Source organism: Sphaerodactylus townsendi, linkage group LG14, assembly GCF_021028975.2.
Source record: "Sphaerodactylus townsendi isolate TG3544 linkage group LG14, MPM_Stown_v2.3, whole genome shotgun sequence".
NCBI lineage: Eukaryota > Metazoa > Chordata > Lepidosauria > Squamata > Sphaerodactylidae > Sphaerodactylus > Sphaerodactylus townsendi.
The window spans coordinates 29266243-29288578 of record NC_059438.1 but is presented as its reverse complement, the minus strand read 5'-3'; positions in this window follow the sequence as shown (position 1 = coordinate 29288578).

The following is a 22336-nucleotide window of genomic DNA, read 5'->3' as shown; positions in this document are numbered from 1 at the left end:
CGGTCATGCCAGTCTTCTCCTCTCCAATTGCCAATTTTTTCTTGGAAAAGCTGTAGAAAGTTTTAAGGCAGGAGGAGGGTACAAAAAATGAGCAGCTTTTAAAGCAAGCTCTAATAATATATGAAGAGGATACTATTAGGCATCTTCTGAGAGTGGCTATTGTGGTATTTCCAGCTGTTTGGCTGCAGTCTAGTAGTTTTAGCTCCTATTGTTTTGCCCACATTTATGGCTGGCATCTTCCTCTACAAAATGTTAGGAGCTAAAACTTCCAGACCACAGCCAAACAGTCCAGAAAACTCACAACAGCCTGTTGATGTTGGCTGTGAAAGCCTTCAGCAATGCATCTTCTGAGTCTTCCTTTGGCTATTAAGTGAGGGATGTGCCATTTGCCGGGATCAAAGAGGAGGTTGCTCACATCAGATGCAACAACAACAACGGCGTTTATTGGCACACAAAAGCAAAAAAATTACAAAACAGATGTGCGTAATAAAGAAAAATTACAAATGAGAAAAACTCGATTAGAAATGACTGATCTCAAGAATGAAATTTGCAACATTCTCACAAAAAAGCACACCAGAACGATTCAGGAGATATGGACTTTTATAACATTCTTGCCATTGGGAACACTGCAAAAAAATGGAGTTCATATATTTCATCAGTATCTTATCATATTTGGGGCATACAAACAGAGAACGGTCAAGTGTTCTGACAGTAACCAAATCACAAGAACTCTTTTAGAACATTCCACTTTTTGTGGAATCCGTTTTTGTGGACAGTCCTGGACAGTCATCCTTGCAAGAGTAGCATACACAATGCAGACAGTAGGATAGCTGGGGAAACATCTCACGGGCCCATAGAATTGCATCCCTTGGTCCAATTTGTTGAAATTTAGAGGGTCTTTAGTGGACAGACATCACTAAGTTATCTGCACTTTTGATGTTGTTTAGTTGAAAAATAGACCTCCACAAAGGTCCTTACTGGGAATGAAAGAATCCAAATAATTCTGGAGTCTTGAGGAAAAAAATCCCGAAATCCTGAAACAGTACCAGACAGTGGTGTAGCGCCAATGAAGCAGGCGGGCGACTCTCCGGGCAGGGGCGTGGCTGGCTTGTGGTGAGGGCAGGCAGCACTGCAGCAGGGATGCAGGCAGTGGTGGGATCAAAAAATTTTAATAACAGGTTCTGATGGTGGTGGGACTCAAACAGTGGCGTCGCCACACACACGCACCTTCAGTCCCTATTGGGCAGGGAGGTTGCTTTAGTAACGCCTTCTAGGCACTCAGAAAAAATTAGTAACCACTTCTAGAGAAGTAGTGAGAACTGGTTGGATCCCACCTCTGGGTGCAGGGGAAAAGAAAAATCCAAAATGTCAGCATTTTGGTCCTTCACGAAATCCAGAGTGGATACAGTTCCTGTGTCCTTCCTACTGTGTGTTCTGCTGCTATTTCTTTGTTACCCGGATTGCTACTCTTGGAAGTTCTATCTTGCCAACTAACCTCTTCTGTTTCTGCTTCTCTTTCTAACTACCAAGATGGTACCACAGCCTAGCCTATCTAGAATGCCCTCAGCCCCACCCACCTAATAGGGTGTTTGTTGTGGGGGGAGGAAAGGAGAGGAGATTGTAAGCCCCTTTGAGTCTCCTTACAGGAGAGAAAGGAGGGATATAAATCCAAACTACTACTACTACTACTACTACTCTCCTCCTCCTCTTCCTTCTTCCAAATAAAAATACCAATATTGTCATAATACACCCTTCATAACACAGAAAGCTTTGAGCCAGGTAGGTTTGAAGTTCCTGGGTAAATGGCACAGCAGCCAAATCTGACTCTCTTTTTTTTACCCCCAGAATGACCATCTAAGGCTAGCAGTGGAGCTTTCCCGAAAGCAACTCTTAATCCCATTTATGACCCCATGACTGACAAGCATCTGCATTCCAGACAGTGCACCGTGGAGGTCTCAATTGCAGGAAATATGTGCAAGGCCACACAAGGTTATTTCCTCCTGCAGCTTTCCCCCACAAGGCCTGAGAGACAGCAAAGCATGTCGGGTCAAACTTAGCATCTTTCCAATGATCCTGTCCACTTACCGGGAGGCACGCAGCCGCCAAGTGTTATTTCTTTATTTATTATTTAAGTGGGTCTGGCAAGTTCCAAAGCCGACTGATAGGAGCTGAGCTTTGATGGTTTATATCAGTGCCAAGGCCTTGGGAGGCAATTCTTCTCCCGTGCTTTTGAAATGTGAAAACCTGCTTCTAAAGTTGCTTTTTAAAACAGAGTCACCACAAATGTGTTTCGGAAACATTCGAGGAATTTTGAGAGAAGCAAAATGTGTTTCAGCCACCCCGCTTTTACACGATTGTTCTCAACCTATTGTTATCTGTCGTTGGCCTGGTTCCCAGTAAAGTGATATTGGCACAAGGGTTTCATACAGCATATGAAAGGTGTCTAGATCTTCTCTGACAGGTTTCTTGTTTGAAAAATCTAAATGCAGCGTTCATCAATTTTTTAATTTCTTTTTAATATCTGCTGCTGTTTTTCAGAAACCTTTTGTGAAAAGCAGATATCTACTGGGAGAGATCGGCTGACCATTTTAACCATCATTCAGGCTTGCTTGGTCAGCAGAGCTCGTAAATTGGTTTGTAATCCTAGTAATCTGCCCCTCCTTCCACATCTTATTATATTTTTAGCTCATTTCTTCATCTTGATGTAGCCTCTTTGTCTTCTTCCATTTAGTCTGTTTATGATTGCGCCTTTGGTAACTCCTTTTTTATGAAGTCCTAATCTTTTGAACTCCTTTTTGTTACAGCAAGTCTAGCCGTAGAATCCTACCTAGCACTTATTTACATTTATTAAAATGGGCTTCCCTTCTGCCACCATAGGTCTCTCCATTCTTAATTCCTTGAACTGCATTCCCTTCCACAAGATGCTTAAAAAAACTGTTTCTTAGTCTCTTTCAGACCAATCTGGGGAAGGTGTGAAGGGAGTTTTGGAGGCAATGGGACCCTATGCCAGTGGATATGCCCTCTCCAGGGCACTGAAGAAGAAGAAGAAGAAGAAGAAGAAGAAGAAGAAGAAGAAGAAGAAGAAGAAGAAGAAGAAGAAGAAGAAGAAGAAGAAGAAGAAGAAGAAGAAGAAGAAGAAGAAGAAGAAGAAGAAGAAGAAGAAGAAGAAGAAGAAGAAGAAGAAGAAGAAGAGGAGGAGGAGGAGGAGGAGGAGGAGGAGGAGGAGGAGTTTGGATTTATATCCCACCTTTCTCTCCTGTAAGAAGACTCAAGGTGGCTTACAAATTCCTTTCCCTTCCTCTCCCCACAACAGGCACCTTGTGGGGTAGGTGGGGCTGAAAGAGTTCCAAAGAACTGTGACTAGCCCAAGGCCACCATTTGAGTGAGGAAACACATCTGGTTCACCAGATAAGCCTCTGTCACTCAGGTGGAGGAGTGGGGAATCAAGCCTGGTTCTCCAGATTAGAATCCACCTGCTTCTAACCAAGGCCTTTCACTTACCCTGGCAGAGGGGCAAACCTGCCACAGGGCAACCTCCAAGGCCTTTCACAATGGCGGAGATATGCCCCATCAGTGCTCCTTCACCCCTGCTAGCTCTGCCAGTGTAGCAGGGGCATTCTGGAGGTGTGGCTGGGGGTGGAGCTGATCATAGTCAGCTTCCATCTTGGCTTTGCCTCCCATTGACTTATACCACCCTTTTGGGTGGCCCAAGCCCATTGAGACCAGTGGAGGGCTTTTCAGCAGCAGAGAGCAGCAGCTTTTTTTGTATTTTACCATCCTGTGCCTTCTGGGTGCAGTGGGGTGCCACCATAACGGTGCTGTTTCCAGCCACCCCAGGACTCTGGATTGGTCTGCCTGCCTTTTAGCTTTTCAGCCTCTGCCTGAGTCATTGGGTGCAGAGCAGTGGAATATTCACACTGTTATTCTCAAAGAGGAAGGCTATCAACCCATCGTTCCCACAGGAATGTTAAGAGGAAAGCAAGTGAGAGTCCCACAGCTGTTATGAGCACTAAATAATGAATGTAAATTTTAAGGAGAAAAAAACTTGTTTCCAGTGAAAAGTACCCTCACGAAACTCTGGCAGCATGTCAAGGAAAACAGCGTTTTCAAACTGGTAGCACGTCCTCAGTTAAACTTGGATATCTCTGCAAATCTGAACTAAAAAAGTTGCTGTCCTCTCTCCCATGGGAATTCAACTCTCTTCATGGAAGTTATTAAGGAATCAAAGCTAACTAAATGGTTTGATTTAGATCAGAGGGATAGTTCTTTTCTTTTTTTACAAGGAGGTTACTGGTCAGCCCTGGGGGGCATTTCGGCCCTCAAGGTAAAGGCAGAAGTAGCATTTTTGTATGGCAAACATAGTCAAAAAGTGTCTTCATTGCCCTGGAAACCTGCATATATTTCATTGTTGTGGAAGAAACTCTCTGGAGGGGGGGGCTCAAAGTTTTCAGCACATTGAAGAAAAGTGGAGTGTGAGGACACAGCTATGATATCACCAGTGTACACCCCGCACAATCCCCAGGACACTTTTACAAATGTTTTTGAAATGTTCACTTGAAAATGTTCATCTGTGTAGGAAGGAGAGGGATGGACAACGTATGGGCAAATACACACACCCACAATTTTAAAAGATCCTGCAGTGAACATTTGAAATTTTGTAAAAGTTAGCATTCCCTCTTAAATGTTGACCATTCCAGACTGGCTGCCTGATTTGCTGGTAATAATTCCAGCCGAGAAAGCCATGCTATTTTCCTGCAGCAAAATTATATACAGGGTCAGTGTGATTATATTCTAGCATGAGTTTTCTTCAGTCGGACTTAAGAAGAAGAAGAAGAAGAAGAAGAAGAAGAAGAAGAAGAAGAAGAAGAAGAAGAAGAAGAAGAAGAAGAAGAAGAAGAAGAAGAAGAAGAGGAGGAGGAGGAGGAGGAGGAGGAGGAGGAGGAGGAGGAGGAGGAGGTTGGATTTATATCCCCCCTTTCTCTCCTGCAGGAGACTCAAAGGGGCTTACAATCTCCTTGCCCTTCCCCCCTCACAACAAACACCCTGTGAGGTTGATGGGGCTGAGAGAGCTCGGAGAAGCTGTGACTAGCCCAAGGTCACCCAGCTGGCATGTGTGGGAGTGCACAGGCTAATCTGAATTCCCCAGATAAGCCTCCACAGCTCAGGCGGCAGAGCGGAGAATCAAACCTGGTTCCTCCAGATTAGATACACGAGCTCTTAACCTCCTACGCCACTGCTGCTGATGTGTACTGAGGCACTGATGTGTACATCTATAGCAGCTGTATTCATACAAGCAATAGAAAAGGGGTGTGCAAGGAAAATATTCTGTTCCTCAAGCCTGGTCATTTTGTAGTGGTGCAGTTTTCATTTCAATTCACTTAACAGGATTATTTGCTTGCATGGGAAAGGTTAACGTATACCGAAAGGACTCATTTAAGGAGTAAATATTCACTCTCAGTGGTTCTGAATGCACAAGATCCTGCAGTCACCCAATCTTTCCGAAAACCGGGAAAAAACCTGTGAAAATAGTAATCATTTCAGAATAAAGTTTTTTAAAGATTAAAAAAAACTATGTCAGTGCAATGTAGATTCATTCTATGGGTTGCAGAAACCAGCTGTTCTTCATGCAAATATTGTTCGCCTGAGTACTGCATTTCCTTTAGCTCAGACTATGAGAAATGCTCATAGTCAAATCAGATGCTCAGCGACGATGAGAGAGATAGAAGGAAAATGGTCCATAAGTACAAAAACAAATCAATAGACTTCTGACCTCTGTTGCTTTTGGAATGGGATAGTGGATTGTAGAGGAAATAGCTGAAAACCCTTGGTTAATGCTGAATAAACACACTTGACCACAATGAAGTTACAGGGGAGTAATTTCCATTAAGCTGCAAAATATACTGAATCAGTTGCCATGACTTTCAAACAGAGGAGTCCAAAAAAACAATATTACACATTAATTTACATTTCAGCTGTTTTTTATAGATTTGCTCTGAAGCTTGGAAATAGTATAAAATAGTACAAACAGATATTTACAAAGTAGCAAGATATTTTACTTAGGCAACTTAGGCAGAAAGAAACGAAATGCGCAGATATAGGATGGGTGACACCCGGCTTGACAACAGTACACGTGAAAGGGATCTGGCAATCTTAATGGACCACAAACTGAATATGAGTCAGCACTGTGATGTGGCAGCCAAGAAAGCCAATGCAATTCTGGGCCGCTTCAACAGGAGCATAGTGTCTAGGCAGAAGGACGTAAGAGTACTGCTCTATTCTGCATTGGTCAAAATTCACCTGGAATACTGTGTCCAGTTCTGGGCACTGCAATTCAAGAAGGGTATTGACAAGCTGGAATGGGTCCACGGGAGGGCAGCCAAAATGGTAAAAGATCTGGATTCCATATCCTATGAGGAGCAGATTAGGGAGTTGGGTACGTTTAATCTGGAGAAGAGAAGGTTAAAGGGTGGCATGATAGCTATGTTTAAATATTTGAAGGGATGTCATGTTGAAGATGAAGGAAACTATTTTTTTTTGCTGCTCTAGAGACTAGGACAAGGAGTAATGGATTCAAAGTACAGGAAAAGAGAGTCCACCTGAACATTAGGAAGAACTTTCTGATGGCTGACAGTGGAACACTGCCTCAGAGAGTGGCGGAATCTCCTTCTTTGGAGATTTTTAAACAGAGGCTGGCTGGTCATCTGTCAAGGGTACTTTGATTGTGTATTTCTGCATTGCAGAGGGTTGGACTGGATGGCCCTTGTAGTCTCTTCCAACTCTACGATTCTATGATTGCAACCTCCTGCCAGGCAGCTGAATTGAAATGGAAGGAGTACTGCTTTTTGAACATCTTTATAATCAGACCCCCCCGCAATTATATAAGTCGATCTATGGCTACCAATCTTGATCCTCCTTGATCTCAGATTGCAAATGCCTTAGCAGACCAGATGCTCAGGAGCAGCAGCAGAAGAAGAAGAAGGCCATTGCTTTCACATCCTGCGTGTGAGGTCCCAAAGGCACCTGGTGGACCACTGCGAGTAGCAGAGTGCTGGACTAGATGGACTCTGGTCTGATCCAGCAGGCTCTTTCTTATGTTCTTATACCCCTTTTCATGGCAAGATTATTTCAAAATGATCCATGAACTATTTGTGTGGGATCACCGATTGGCTATGATCTCTGAAAAGCTAGAATTTCCCATGTGATCTGTAAAGGCCACTTTGCCCTCGCCCAGAAAAGAGCTTCACTTAGTGGAGCCAACAAATAGGCAGATCTGATTGGTGCCTGTAATGACTTGACAGTCAGAGCATGATCACTGATTGGGGGGAATTGCTTAAGGTAGAATGAAAGATTTCTCAGTGTGTCAGTCAGGGACATTGCAGAGGTGGAAAATCCCTTTATAGGCATGCATTTATGTGCTTGATATAATCTTAACATGTAGATTACTTTATATTAAGTGGTTCTTAATTTTTCACTAGAGACTCACAACAATCATAGTAGACAATCATGGTAAATAATTCAATTTTTGTCAAAGAAGTTAAAATGTACACTGTGTATGTGTGTAAAGTGTTGTTGAGACACAGATGACTTTTGGTGACCCCAGCAAGGGTTTTTCAAGGCAAGTGTGAAGCCGAGGTGGTTTGTCATTGCCTTTTTCTGCAGAGTCTTCCTTGGTGGTCTCCTTTCCAAGTACTGACCCTGCTTAGCTTGCAAGATCTGACAAGACTGGGCTATACCATGTTGCCTTCCCTCCTTTCAAAATGTACATGGGTTTTCCTTTCTCCAGAGGTTTAACAAAGCACATGCTCTTTTCCAGAAATCCCTGAGTCACAGTACCTTAGAACTGTGCACCTGTGTTCCTTTAAATAATTTACCCAAATCTCTGCAGTCTCTGGGGAGCAGCCGATAAAGTCTGATATTAGTGAACTTTAATGGAACAATATCTCTTGGAGATTGGGGGGTCCAATCTCTCCAGTTACATGATACACACGAAAAAACACACACAATATTTATAGTTCAGCCACTAATCCACAGAATTCTTAAGGCAGCTGTTCTTATCTTTTTTATTTTGGTATTCTTATCTCTTGGTGGGTTGTGCTATAGTTCAATGTTGACGGGATGTTTTATTATGTTCGGCATACACGGTAAGCCGGCTAAGACCTGTGATTTGAAGGCGGAGGATATACTTCTTTCTTCTTTTTTTTGAGAAATAATAAAGACGTTCTTTTGCCTTCCCACCTTTCTTTAATCACTTCCACACATGATGTGCAGCTGAAATAATTATCACCGTGAACCATGATCTCTGCTGGAGAAAAATGTGTACATTATTATTTGTTTTTTTCTGACTCTCCCAGCTATTCATTCAGTTAATTGGAGACAGAAGACAGCAAAGGAAGTAGGGGAATTCCCTTGCTAGAACTCCCCATGTCTCTATCTCGTAGGTCTTTCCTGTGATATATTCAATAGGTACACCTGCTCTCAGAACTGTACATTTGCTGGGAATCCAGATGAGGTGGTCGCAGTAGAGCTGTGATTGCCATAAGAACGCAAGAAGAGTCCTGCTGGATAAGACCAGTGGCGCATTTAAGTTCAGCACACTATCTCACACAGTAGTGAACCAGTTGCTCTGGAGCAGCCATTCTCAACCAGGGTTCCCTGGTACCCTGGGGTGCCGTGAGCATGTCCCAGGTAACAAGAGCAACACCCCACCCCTCATTGCTGTGGGTGTTCCCACCAGCCAGCAGTGACATGGAGCTGGCCCATGGGCAGGCCACTATTAAGAAGTCAGCAGCCACCACCAACCCTAGTAAGCAATTCCTCTTCACCCTGGGAGGGGAAGGTGGGGTGTAAAGCAGGGGCAATGGGAGGGAAGGTGGAGGTGGCAGCAGGGTACCGCGGAGATATGTGAAGAGTGGAGGTCATGTTCTCTGACCCTAAAAGGTTGGGAAATACTGCTCTGGAGGATCAACAAACAGGGCACAGAAAGCCAAGGCCTTCCCTGATGCTGCTTCCTAGCTCCAGGTTTCACCATGTGGATTCCTCCAAATGTGGAGATTTCTTTTCTCTGAATGTGGAGATTTCTTTCAGTTGCACATGGCAAGGAAGCATTGCTGGACCTCTCCTCCATAAATCTGTCTACCCTCCACCCTCCCTTTATAAGCCATCTATGCCCTATCGTCAACACTACCTCTACTGGAAGTGAATTCCATAGTTAAATTACTCATTGACTCATTTTCTTTCTTTCTTCTGCCCAGAACCTTTCCCTCAACAATTTTATTGGGTGTTCTTCAATAGGGAGAAAACATTCCCTATTGGAGAACACCCAATAAAATTGTTGGGGATAGGAAGAAAACACTTCCTCTAGCCACCTTCTCCATCACATGTGTACTTTTCAAAACCTCTGTTTTTGGACCCACTGAACTTTTGGACCCTCTGAACCAAACTTCAGCAAACTTGGGTGGTATCAGAAGGAGACTATTCTGATGATAGCATGTTGGATTAGTGAAGTTCGGTTCAGGGGGTCCAAAGTTATGGACTCTCAAAAGGGTAGCCCCATCTACTATTAGCTCCCATTGGAAACCATGGGGGATGGGGCACCCCCTTAGAGGGTCCATAACGTTGGACCCCCTGAACCAAACTTCACCAAACCTGGCTGGTATCATCAGGAGTGTCACCTATGGATCGTCTGAAATGTTGGTGCTGCTAGCCTGTAGGGAACTGCAAGTTTTCCGATAGCTCAGGGCTAGCACCCCATCGCTTCGTCAGCATGGCCAATTGGCCATGCTGGTAGGGGCTGATGGGAATTGTAGTTCCTGAACATCTGGAGAGCCGCAGGTTCCCAACCCCTGTACTAGCCTAAAAACTGCGCCCCCTGCTGGCTGACAAAGTAAAAACACTAAAAATATTTTTAAAATACATTCCCGGCCTCACTGCATAGCTACCCGTGCAACGCGATGACCTTTCCTCTGGTGAAGCTAATGCTTCTTTTTTTCAGTCTAGTAGATTCTCCCCAGAAAAAAAATAGCTTGTGCATACGCAAGATCCATATAGAAGCAGAAAGCTTCCACAAAGCCTGAGATGATGGAAAGTGAAGATAATATAAAATGGAAACAATATACACAAAAATGCAAATTGGGACAATCCTATTCGGTGAGAAAAAAAGCTAACTGTTTTGGATGGACAATGCACCAATCAGACATGTATCAATGAAGTTATTTTCTGCTGTTAGAGACTCTTTCTGCATGGGCAAATGAAAACAAGCAGTAAAGCCACAGAACAATTTTCTATTTGAAGTTTCTTAGAGCTCCCAAATTTTGGAAATACATATATTTCAGTTCAGAGCATTTCCAGTATTTGTGAATGGGTGAGGTCATATCTTGGTTGGTAAAATTCTGTCTGTATATCCCTAATCAGGGATTACTGAAGCAGAAGGTAGTAAAGACAAACTTCCATGAAACCTTCTCTTCTATTCAGGATCTTCTCCTGAAAATATGCAGCCAGAGGAAAATGTTAGATCTGTTCTCAGTCACACTGTGAATTCAGATAGGAAAAACTGAGACCCATGGCTGGTGGTCAACATGAGTGGAATGTGAGTCCTAGAAGTTCAATACACTCAAGGGTTCCTGGGCTAAAGAGTCATTGTACCAAAAGTTCCCTGGGAAGAAAACTTCAAACCCACTACCTTTTGCAATGTCTACTCTGTTCAGCACAGAATTGTCAATCTCTCTTAATCTGAACGATGGCTTCCAAACAGATATTGTCTACACCTGTGGTGGCGAACCTATGGCCATGCTGGCAGGGGCTGATGGGAATTGTAGTCCATGAACATCTGGAGTGCCATAGGTTTACCACCACTGGCACTGTGCCATGAAGAGAAACACATCTTACTGTGACATGCTTCTGCAGATGCCAGGCAGGCAGGTGAAACATTAGGAGCAAAAACTACCAGACCACGGCCACACAGCTCAGAAAACCCACAACAGCCCGTTGACAGCAGCCGTGAAAGCTTGAAACGCTACCTAGATACCGTCTTATCCCAGAGCAAATGTCTTGGAGTTGTTTCCTGACACATCCCAGGTTGCCTCGAGAAAATTTTTTTAAAAGGGCACATTCAAGGTAAATACAATTTTTAAAATAAAAATATCTTTGGCTTAGGTCCTAATGCATTTCACTAAAAGAAAAACTCAACGCTCTAATTCCAGAACTCTTGCAAAGTGCTTTCTTCAGTTCTAAGTTGTCTGCTCTGTAAAAGTTGCCTTTGCTTACATTTTTTTTTTTAATGGGAAATAGCTTTCGTTGAGAAAGGTATTGTCAATACTTTTTTTTTGCACAGTGAGGCCAAATATAGTTCCAGAAATGGTCTATGGCAAGTGGCCCTTAGTTCCATAAGCATGACAGTTTACCCCTTAATGTGAAGTGCACTGATTGCTAGGCGTGCAAATAAGTCTGAGATGAGGGTACCAAATGCACTTATGTTAAAGAGAGCAGTATTATTTGCTTATTAGCATTGAGGTGGTCTCTCTTCTGGCAAGACCAACACTTATTTATTTATTTCATTTATACCCAGCCTTTCTCTCCTGGGAGGAGGAGGAGGAGGAGGAGGAGGAGAAGGAGGAGGAGAAGAGGAGGAGAAGAGGAGGAGGAGGAGGAGGAGGTGGTGGAGGAGGAGTTTGGATTTATCCACCACCTTTCTCTCCTGTAAGGAGCCTCAAGGCAGCTTACAAACTCCTTTCCCTTCACTTCTCCACAACAAACAACTTTGGTCGAATCCCCTACCTTCACCATCTTTTAGCCAGTGTTCTCAGTGAACACAATCTAACCAGGTTTTGAGGGATTTATTTTCCTTCAGCCTAATCCTCTATCTATTGATCTTAGCCAGGTTTCAGAACACAAAATGACCTCAAACCTGGTTAGTTTGTTTTAGCCTGGAAACCTGGCTACAAGCATAGTAGTGGGGATCTCTTAACCTTGTGTGAGGCAGTGGTGGGAGTTTCTTGAGAGGAGTCTCCAAGAACTGTGACTAGCACGAGGTCACCCAGCAAGAATGTAAGAGCAGGGAAACAAATCCAGATCACCAGATATGGCTCCGCCATTCATGTGAAGGAGTGGGGACTTAAACCAGATTAGAAGAAAGCAGCAGATGGATTTGCAGAAGAGCGGAATGCTGTGAAATCCATGACCCCAGCTGAATGCGTCTATGATTCTGTGGTGGCAATTAAGCAAGCCCTTGCCTGTTTCCTACTCCCATCCCTAGCGAATGAATTCTGAGCTTGCCCCAGTTTTAGACTACTGCAATCGTGTTGCGTTTAGCATTACTCCCAAAGACTAGGAGATTGGGATGAGGCCTGCCATATTCATTAAAAATTCCAACTTTAACTGAACGTCTGGCTGCTTTTCATACCATGTTATTAACACCTCATCAATCAAACAAATGGCATATTGTTAAGGGGGGGGGGAACCCCTAAAAGCTGCTGCTGGACAAGCTGAAACAGCAAAACTGCTCCACATTGCAGAAGGAATGAACAGTGCAAGAGGCCAGACTTCCCCCTCCCCTGTCTTAAGCAAATGTGAAATCAAATTTTCGGCAATGGATTACTTTAGACCTGGAATCCTTTCAGCAACGTTGATTTACACCTGTCTTCTTGATGTGGAAGTCCATTAAGGCAATGCATCATGCCAGTCCTAGAATTTGCTGGAACTGAAGGTCACCCAGCAGGAATTTAGGAGGGCAGAAACACATCTGGTTCGCCAGATAAGCCTCTGCCACTCAGGTGGAGGAGTGGGGAATCTGACCCTGTTCTCCAGATTAGAATCCACCTGCTCTTAATCACTGCTGGCTCTCAAAGAGGTCAAAGGTATCTGAGGATTCTATCACCTCATGCCACTGCACGGACAGACCAAACCTCCTAAAGGTTTGCGGGGAGAGTGGGGGAAAGGAATGAGAAGGCCAGAGGAAAGAGTCTGTGGGACAAGGAAAATCAGGGAAGGAAAGTCAGCTGAGACCCCTTCCGCACATGCAAAATAATGCATTTTCAAACCACTTTCACAACTGTTTGCAAGTGGATTTTGTTATTCCGCACAGCTTCAAAGAGCACTGAAAGCGGTTTGAAAGTGCATTATTCTGCATGTGCGGAATGAGCCTGAAAGAAAAGGGGCTCGCAACTAGTCACGCAAGAAGAGATGGTGAAGCTTAGCCAGCCAAACTTGTGCCGAGGGGATCATTCTCTTTGCAATTAATAGATCCTTTGGGGAGAAAAAAAATCCTGATTAGAGACGGCGAGACTGTTTGAATTGTTTACATTTTGTGTAGCCTAATCTCAAGCATGTTTACTCAAAAGTAAGCCCTTCGATGTTCTATAAGCAATAAGCAAGCATAGGACTGCCACAATTGAGCTTCTTCATCTATTGTGCTCACTCTCCAGCTATTCATTTCGGTCTTATTTTCCCCTGGATTAAAGCTTGTGTTGTATTTTTGACACACAAATGTATTTTCCATCACATTCCCCTCTGCTTCATCTGTGCGGGTGGTCTGCTCCACGTTGGCTTGGATCCCTCCATCTGCTTAGTTGTTTAAGAAACCTGGTGCCCAAAACAGGAATGGTCAAATGCATGCTATCAAATTGCCATTTGAAAAGGTTTTCTGCGCTACACAGAGAAGCAGGTGGAGTTCTAGTTGGAATGGCAGAGCTCCCTCGCCCGTCCCTTCTGCCTGGTTCTCTAGATGTCATTTTACTCCTCGACTGCTACGATTTCTGGAATGTGAATACAGCTGACCTTCATAGATTAACTGGGGATCAGGATTTGGTTTTGAATCCATCATGTGGTGGCCCAGCTGGCATTGCCTGGACCATACACCCGGTGGCCCCCACTCTATGGAATGGGCTCCTATAGAGTGGCTTGGCCAAGCCTGGCAACTGGCAGAAGAGTTGGGCGGCAAGGACAAGATGGGAGCATGATGATGTCACTTCCAGGAAAACCTGGAAAAACCTTGCTTTTATCTGCTTTAAGGAGTCTCAGATTGGTTTCCTCTCCCCATAACAGGCACCTTGAAAGAGTTCTGAGAGAACTATGACTAGCCTGAGGTGATCCACTGGGCTTTTTGTGGAGTGGGGAATCGAGCCTGGTTTGCCAGATTAGAGTCCCGCCACTCGTCACCACTACGTCATGCTGGCTCTCTGTGTGGTAAAATCATAGAGTCTCCAGCAATTCCTAGAGCTACTCCTGTTGTTTCTGGATTTCCCTTGGAAGTGATGTCCTCACATTTGCATCACTGATTTTAAAAACATTCCCTCCCCACCACTGCATGGAGTGGTCACAGGTAACGGGTACACAGAGTAAAGATCCCCTAAGCCAGCAGGGGGGTTGAAAGGCCTGCCCTGGGGAGCTGAGGGGAAGTTGGCAAGAGGCGTTATAACGTGCTTCTTTGCCAGGGCTTTCGATGAGGTATGAGCAGCAGGCATCTTTGTGGAAGAGATGGATTCAGGGATTTTAACTGTTTTTGGTTTTAATTTTATAATGTAGAGGTGAAATTTTTTTCAGAAATTTTAAACCCATGGGTTGGGGGGTAAATCTGGAAGCCAATTGAAATGTTTGCCCCTTCCACACATGCAGAATAATGCACTTTCAATCCACTTTCACAATTGTTTGAAAGTGGATTTTGCCATTCTGCAATATAAAATCCAACTGCAAAGTGGATTGAAAGTGGATTGAAAGTGCATTATTCTGCATGTGCGGAAAGGGCCTTAGTACCACAGAGAGAAACGCATCTTACCATGACATGCCTTTGAAGATGTCAGTCGTAGATTCAGGCGAAACATCAGGAGCAAAAACGACCAGACGCACAGCCTGGAAAAATCACAACAGCCAGTATGCCACATTTATTTGCAAAAATTCAGCCTACTTTTGCTGCTTTGACAACAAAAAAGTGTATAATTGTATACATTAGGTCTCCTCTAAATTTATATGTAATTAAAAGTATAAATGTCCTATTTTTCTACAAGCAGAAGTGCAAATGCACCCAATACTAAAGTGAGAATGATCTGGAGATTGCTGCAGTCTGCACTATTTTAGCAAAGCAGAAAATAATCCCACGGGAGGTTTGCTTTCAGTGTTCTCCGAAATGTCTATCATAAAAAACTGGGGAAAATATCTTGATACTTTCAGGCTAGCCAGCACGGTGTAGTGGTTCAGAGCAGATGGACTCTAATCTAGAGAACCAGGTTTGATCCCCCAGTCCTCCACATGAGCGGTGGACTCTTACCTGGTGAACTGGATTTGTTTCCCCACTCCTCCGCATGAAGCCGGCTGGGTGACCTTGGGCTAGTCACAGTTCTCTCAGAACTCTCTCAGCCGCACCTACCTCACAAGGTGTCTGTTGTGGGGAGAGGAAGGGAAGGAACTTGTAAACTGCTTTGAGTTTCCTTACAGGAGAGAAAGGGGGTATAAATCCAAACACCTCTTCTAATATGTTTTCAGTGAGTAAAAAAAGCACGCCACTTATTTCAAAGAAAAACAAAACTGTCAATGTAGATGCTTCCTTTGTGACTGCACTAAAACCTAAAACAAGGGAACAGGCCTCTAATGGAGGAGACTGTATTGTCATTCACTGACTCCGGCACAGCTGCCTTCACTCACGGCACGGTTATGCTTTTAAGGATGTACAGGGCTGAAGCTCTCTTTTTGTCAGCAAGGAAGGTGGAATGGGTAAAAGAAATCCCTTTCAAAATAGCCCCAGACAGCTCTTCCGTCAGACCTAATCAATGTTCCTCAAGAAGTGACCTCTGACCCCATCCCCCACAGTGGGTGGGAACACAGGTTTGTGAGAATATTTGCTAGGAAAGGTGTTGTCATGTTGATATGCAGAAACCTGCAGAACATCTTAAGCATGAAAATCTCCCTGACAGTAGAGCCATCAGTTGGGGTAATTACCCTTCCCTTTCATAGCCCAAGAACAGGTTCAACAAGTCCGTCGTCAGGGAGGGGCAAAACTTGTTGCAGAAAACCAAATAAAAGCTACAGCAAATATTAGTTCCCAAATCTTCTTTAAAAAGGTGAAAAAAAGGCTCTCGGTCCGCCCTTCACAATTGCTTACCTTTGCTGCATGAAGAGCCTGGAGCCCCTTGAGTGGCTGGTCATTCCAGCTGAATTTTCAGCAGTCATTTGCTATTCTTTGCCCCTTGCCTGAAATAATCTGCCTGTCTGATTTACGTGCAGAGGAATACACATTGTTGGAAGTGCAGTGTGTTTGCGTGTAACTGCCAGGGTCTGGGTCAACACCTGGCAAACACCTTCCCATTCTGTGACTTGAGTCTCCTGGAGCAGATGGGATCTCCAGCTGGATGCCGGAAATGTCTCTTTAGGCCATTCAGTCAGTCTCCGCTTTTGGCAGGACAGGTCCCGTTTCCCGCTTTCGCAAAATTTGTCCCGGTCCCGGTGCGGTCTCTGCAGGTTCTCATTGTCCCGATTTGCTGGTTGTCCCTAGCCCCTCGGAGGACTGCCGCGACTGCCTCTACGCGGGCTTAAGGCAGCGGGTAGCCCCATGGCCGCTGCCTGGTTGCAGGAGCAGGAGGTACTGTTTTCATCTGTTATCTGGGGCACTGCTTGCTTTCTGAATACAGGAGCGGGAAACTGCAGCGCCCAGAAGGCTGAAGGCCTGCTACAAAGATGCGGGCCGACGCCAGACGCGGGAGCGCGACGCACTGGTTTCTGGGTGTTGCCGCCATTTCCGCCTCATGGGCGACAGGGCAGGAAACGCGTTCTAGTTGGGCAGCGCAGCTTCTTGGGTACCGTGCATGCCATGCACGCGATCGCAGGAGCATCGCCTTCCAAGAAGCTGCTGCCTGCCCGCAGGAGTACGGAGCCCACGGCCTCTGGGAGCCTGTCGCTTCCCGCCCATGCGACATATTCAGTGTCGCACTGCCTCTGGGGTGCTGCCGTTTCAGTGGGAAATGGCAGCACCCCAAAAGGCAGGTGCCCTGTTCTTGCCAAAGGTACACGCGACGCACGCGAGCTACCTACGCCACATCAGCCACCTACCTCGTCCTGCCCACGAGGGTCACCTTAGTCTTCTTGCAATAGGATTGCCAACTCCAGGTTGGACATTTTGGGCCTTAGGGTGGAGTTTGGGGAGAAGGACTTGAGAGCCAGTGTGGTGTAGTGGTTAAGAGTAGGTGGAGTCTAATCTGGAAAACTGAGTTTGATTCTCCACTCCTCCACATAAGCAGCACACTCTTATCTGGTGAACTGGATTTGTTCTCCTTCAGATGAAATCTGTTGGGTAACCTTGGATTAGCCACATGTTTCTTAGAGCTCTCTCAGCCCCACCTATCCCACGAGATGTCTGTTGTAGGGAGAGGAAGGGAAAAGGAGTTTGTAAGCCACTTTGAGTCTCCGTACAGGAGCGAAAGGAGGGGTATAAATCCAAATTCCTCTTCTTCAGTGGGGTTTAATGACATAGGGGCCCTTTCCCCACTTACCTTAAGCCCCGCGCTACTCTCCCTCGCGCAAGCAGGGTCCTGGGGGGCACCCCCCCCTAATTTTTATTACTACGCAGGGCGGGCGAGTTCTCCAACGCAGCCTACCTCCGCTGCCATGCTAGCTGCGGGTCCAGCGCACTTCCTACTCCCTGGCACTCCAGAAACGCAGCCCCCCTCACGCTTGCTGCCTTGGCAACCTCAGCGCTCTATGCATCCCTATACCCAGGGTCGGGGACACTACACCTAGTCTCCGGACTGCCAGAGCTTTAGGTCAGTACCCTCGAGCTACGATAGAGAGATGCAAGGCTACCAGCTGAAAGTAGCGCGCAGCAAAGGGCAGCAAAGGTAAGTGGGGAAACACCCAGAGTCCACCTCCCAAAGTGGCTATTTTCTCCAAGTGAACTGATTTCTGTCCCCCAGAGATCAGATGTGACCTGCAAGCACTGCGGACTGTCTGGTAAGAAGAAAAAGGACTCGAGTAGGCTTGTATCAGTTCCACCTGGCTTGTGCAGCTGAGGTGATGGAGTGTGGTGGCGATCAGCCACATAGATGCCTTTATTAAATATTGAAAGAGTAAGCAACCTGAATAGCCCTACTTTGTCTGATCTTGTCTGAGCCTGAAGCTAGGTAGGGGCACTTTCTGCACAAATCACCAAAATGTTTCTAATCCCCTCCCCTCTTTACAATGATATATGTTCACACTCACCTCCTCGAAACGATTCCTGGCCACCATTTTGTGATTCTGTCCCTTTTTTCAGTTTGTCATCACAGCAGGGTAAGGCGATTCTCTACACCTTTTGCATTCCATCCTTCAACGATGAGCCCCCCACTAAATGAAGAAACATCTGCTCCAAAAAATTTTTTAAAATCAGCACCTTTTTCCAAAAGTTTTACAAAATCAGCACCTTTTCATCCAGGTTCTAACATCCCCCTGCAGCATGTTTCTAGTGGAGACATCTAGGCCTGCCCCTGGGGGGGGGGGGTGTCTGCTGTCAGGGGTGCAGTGATTAAGCTAGCAGCACCAAAATCTCAATCTCAGAGTATCTTTAGGAGACACTCCTGATGATATCACCCAGGTTTGGTGAAGTTTGGTTCATGGGGGCCAAAGTTATGGACCCTCAAATGTGTAGCCCCATCTCCTATTAGCTCCCATTGGAAACAATGGGGGATGGGGCACCCCTTTGGACCCCCTGGACCAAAGTTCACAAAACCTGGGTGGTATCAGTAGGAGACTCTGCCTGATGATACCATCCAGATTTTGTAAAGTTTGGTTTATAGGAGTCAAAGTTATGGACCCTCAAATGTGTAGCTCTCATCTCCTATTAGCTCCCATTGGAGTGTTTTTTTCCAAAAAGGTGCAGAAAAATCCCGTGATAAGGGTGGGGGCGAGCGCCAGAAACAGGACTGATCTGTGTTCTGCAGTTCGGCAGTGGGGAGATTGCGAGGAAACCTGGATATTTTGGGTGACTATCCCAGGATTAATGGCCAGTGGGAAATCGCCCAGAGAACACAGGATCCTATTGATCTTATTTTGCCCTGCCATGTTTCAGTGGAATGACATGGATGCCCCTAGATATTTCAGGCATTCACTTGAAAAAAACGTGAATGTAGGGAAAAGTCGAAAATATAAATAGCACAGTTCCAGCTGAGCTTTTTCAAGTTTTGGAACTTTTCCTGCGTTGAAAAGGGTATCCTGTTTATGGGGATTATTTGCACTTCCTGGGAAATGCATCCTGTAGTTGTTGGGGGTGCTGCTTTTCTGTTTTGGCCTCACATGTTCTTTTGAGCTGCTACTGGCTGTGGTCTGAAACCCACACAATTCGGTCAGTGATGTCTTGATCCTGCATCGGTTAGGATAATGCCACAGACGACAGACCGCCATAAAACAGGCAAAGAAAACTGTGGGGCACCACAGTCAATTCCAAAGGGGCCAGGCAACAGCCGTCAGCTGGGGAAGAAAAGGGTACGAAACAGTGCAGTAACAGTAAAAATATTCTGTGACCTTTTGGGGAGGAGCATTTGCTCCTGCTGCGTTCAAAACAAAACAAATATTGAAATAAGAGAACATTTTGCATAAATGTTGGCTCAACGCTCAGATTTTTAACAGCATAAATAACCAAAGAGCGACGGTTTCGAGGTGTGCACCGACACACATACACACATTTTGCAATGGTGTGTTGTTTTTTTCTTGGTGAGACAGCAGAAATCTCCTGGTAGCTATAAACCCGCTACACAGGCTCCGTTCCTGAACACATGTTCAAAGGTGATAAAATAAATGCAGATGGTTTCCTGAAATCTCTCTGGAGCATATATTCTAAGACTCGTGGTGGATTGTTTAAAAAAAGTCGAGAAAGCATTGCTTGGCAAAGATAATGAAAAGATAAGTAACACCACAGCATTATCAGCACAGAAAGAATGTTATTAATATGTCACGCTTGAGACAGGCTGCCACCAAAAATAGCAGCCCTTCATCACATTTTAATCTTTTTCGAGACTTACTCAATTTACTCAAGCAGCCCTCCTGACCTCAGATCCAGTGATTTGAAGTAGAGAAGGTGAAGAACATTTCAGTCCTTTTTTTCTGTGGCACTACTCACTAGTATTGAGCAACGGCACCTTTTGGGGTTGTTCTCCCTAAGGGGAATTGGTGGAAATCAGCGCAACCATATATATGAGTACCAGCACCTCTTTTCTTTAACACAAAAAAGTGCTGGAGGGAACACACAAAATCCTGGTATTGTCACAACATGGAACTGACAAACTTGACATAAAGTTGTCCTTTTCTTTAGCCCTGTGTCAAATATTTCATTCTTTAGCCCTGTGTCAAATATTCATTCTTTAGCCCTGTGTCAAATATTTCATTCTTTAGCCCTGTGTCAAATATTCATTCTTTAGCCCTGTGTCAAATATTTCATTCAGCCTCACTACTGTGTGTGTGAGGGAACAATAATCCTTGATTTTTCCAACTAAACCCCTTTTTATTATTTGTTATTATTTTTAGTTTATTCAATTAATATCCTGCCCTTCCCAACTTAATTTTTTTCTATTACAGTTGGACCACCACATGGTTCATTAACACTTAAGCAGTGGCGTAGTGGCTAAGAGCAGGTGCCCTCTGATCTGAAGGAACCGGGTTTGATTCCCAGCTCTGCCACTTGAGTTCTGGAGACTTATCTGGGGAATTCAGATTAGCCTGTGCACTCCCACACACGCCAGATGGGTGACCTTGGGCTAGTCACAGCTTTTCGGAGCTCTCTCAGCCCCACCCACCTCACAGGGTGTTTGTTGTGAGGGGGGAAGGGCAAGGAGATTGTAAGCCCCTTTGAGTCTCCTACAGGAGAGAAAGGGGGGATATAAATCCAAACTACTCCTCCTCCTCCTCCTCCTCCTCCTCCTCCTCCTCCTCTTCTTCTTCTTCTTCTTCTTCTTCTTCTTCTTCTTCTTCTTCTTCTTCTTCTTCTTCTTCTTCTTCTTCTTCTTCTTCACCAAAAATTAGTGGGCAAGAATGACGATAATGTGACTACATTATGTGACTAAAATGCCCAGCATGAAAAGGGATGGACAATGTTACATAACATCACCTTTGGAAAGATCTCTGGAGCAGATCATTCCACCCCGCCACAGAACTAGAACAATCATGGTAGTTGCTGAAATGTCTATCACACTTTGAAGAGTGTGTTTCAGATTACTTAGATTTTGCATGGGATTTGGTGGTGCTGAAAGCCCCTTTTAACAATTCTGCTTTTGACAAACTAAAATGTAATGTAAACCAAATCAATTCAATATCCTATGTGAACTTGCTTACATTGGCCACTGGAAAGCCAGTGTGGTGTAGTGGTCAAGAGCAATGAACTCTAATCTGGAGAACCAGGTGTGATTCCCCGATTCTCCTAAAATGTTTGTAAAATATTTGCAAAATGTTTTCAATTTCCCCTATTCACGCTCACTTCCTTGAACCAGATTCATTTCCCCATTCATTTCCCCACTGTAGCAGGGGGAGGGGGAGGTGTGGCATGCAAGGGAGGGGAGGGAGTGAGGGGTGGCATGCAAGGGAGGGGAGGGAGTGAGGGGTGGCATGCAAGGGAGGGGAGAGAAGGGGACCCGGCATCTGGACATGGCCCACCCACCCTAGCAGTGGAAGGGTAGGAGAGGGAGGGGTAGCATGCAAGGGAGGGAAGGGAGGGGGTGGCATGCAAGGGAGGGGAGGGAAGGGGACCTGGCCTCTAGACATGGCCCACCCACCCTAGCAGGGGGAGGGGAAAGGGAGGGAGGGGTAGCATGCAAGGGAGGGAGTGGGGGTGGCAAGCAAGGGAGGGGAGGGAAGGGTGGTGAACTGTTATCTGGTGAACCAGATTTGTTACCTCATTCCTACATTCCTGTCAGGTGACCTTGGGCTAGTCACAGTTTGCTGAGAACTCTCTCAGTCCCACCTACCTCACAAAGTGCCTGTTGTGGGGTGAGGAAGGGGAAGGAGTTTGTAAACTGCCTTGAGTCTACTTACAGGAGAGAAAGATGGGGTATAAATCCAAACTTTTCTTCTTCTTCTTCTAGTGTCTGTGTCTATCACTCTGTGAAGAGTTGTTGACTCCCAGCTTTTCCTCTTTGGCATCCACCTGGGAATGTCTGCCTGAGGTAACATGCTATGGAGTCATGGAAGTTTCACATATTCTGTTTATACAAGAATAGCTACTTCTGGAACAGGCATTCTGCAAGGTACAGAGTTGCTATTAATGAAATTAAATGGGGATTGGCACAAAGTGCAAATTGGAACTAATCTGTCTTATCTGGTCAAAATGTCTGAGGAAAGAAACCAGTACAATTGCGTAATGTTCCCTCCAGATCTCTACACCTCTTCTTCAACTTCT